Consider the following 1,737-nt stretch of genomic DNA (forward strand, 5'->3'; position numbering starts at 1 on the left):
TGGCTCTCAAGAAATTTCAATCGTTGTACTGTTGTTATTTGGCCCTGTTGACTAATGAGTTTGCCGACCACTGTCCTAGGGCAATGGAAACAAGGAGAAAATAAAAGATGGGGCGACATCAAAATAAAAAGCTTCTGCACAGCAAAAGAAACCATCATCAAAGTGAATAGAGAGCCCACTGTATGGGAGAACATATTTGCCAATGATACATCCAGTTAGGGGTTATTCTCTAAAATATACAGGGACTCATACAATTTAACAATAGGAAGACAAACAATCCAATTAAAAACTGGGCAAAGGACTAAATAGACACTTTTCGAAAGAGGACATACAGATGGCCAAGAGACAGATGAAAACATGCTCAAAGTCACTGATCATCTGAAATGAGATTTCACCTCACACCTGTCAGAATGGCTACCATCAACAAATGACAGTGCTGGTGAGGTTGTAGAGAAAGGGGAACCCTCCTTCATTGCTGGCGGGCATGCAGACTGGTGCAGCCACTGTGGAGACCAGTATGGAGTTTCCTCAAAAATTTAAATATGGAACTGCCAGTCCCAGAGAGAAGGGGTGTTTATCTGAGGTGTCCTTTGAGATAAACTTCAACTGTGCAGGTGTTCCGACATTCAAAGACTATTTTACGCAGGCAGGACCGGGGTAGGCAATTCATCCAACCTTATATTGGTGCAATTATGACTGCCGGAGGAATTATGACACACAAATAGTTAGAGTTGCAATTCACACAGCAATTATTCTCCTTGTATCATCGCAGTGGGCACAAAGCTTATCAGCACACAGCGCACTGTTACAAGTTCCTGGTGCGGGGGGACAGGCTTAAAGGGAGCTCCCAAAGCTGGCTTCCTCTGACGGCAGCGGCCGGGCCTTCTCTGGCTGGCTGGGCAGGTCAGGAACCAAGTTTCAGTTTCAGGGTGGCAGGGCCTTCAGAGATGCCTGCACACGCACAGCCAGGATCCATCTGAGGCCGCACCATTCGTCTGTCTTCTGCACGGAGTGGAGCTGAGCTGGCTTCCTCTGACGGCGGCAGCAGCAGCAGCACCTTCTCTGGCTGGCTGGGCAGGTCAGGAACCAAGTTTCAGTTTCAGGGTGGCAGGGCCTTCAGAGATGCCTGCACACGCACAGCCAGGATCCATCTGAGGCCGCACCATTTGTCTGTCTTCTGCACGGAGTGGAGCTGAGCAGGTGGGGAGGGGACTGCTCCCAAGCTGAAGGCGATCAGCGAAGATAAACTTCCAGCCATCAGAGCCACCAGTGCAGTCCAGGGATCAAAGCGATCAGTGACGACCAGGCGATCAAGCGATGATCAACTCGAATGGTGTTCGGGGACCCTTTAAATAGCCTGTAGTACCCATGGCAGGCCAGCGGGGAGTAGGGGGATTCTGGTCAACAAAATGCAGAACAAGATCTCAAGTTTAACATTCGTTCCAATGGGCATATCAGTGAACAAACCTGTAAGCACTGGTCTCACCTTGGGGAGGGGAGGAGTACAGTCATCACACATGTGGTTATCAGGGAAGTCACTCTAAGCCAGCAGGCTAAGTTCAGGTCCTTATCAATGGAACACACACTCTTCAGGGCAGTGGGGAATGTGTCCTTAATATCACACTTTACGTTTCAGGACAGTTAACGCAAACCTTTTAAAACCTTTTTAACATTTTTTGGCATTTTAAACATTTCTATATTTTACTACAGCACTCGCCATAAGCAATCTGGTGTGTA

This window comes from Myotis davidii, unplaced genomic scaffold (genome assembly GCF_000327345.1).
Source record: "Myotis davidii unplaced genomic scaffold, ASM32734v1 scaffold750, whole genome shotgun sequence".
Lineage (NCBI taxonomy): Eukaryota > Metazoa > Chordata > Mammalia > Chiroptera > Vespertilionidae > Myotis > Myotis davidii.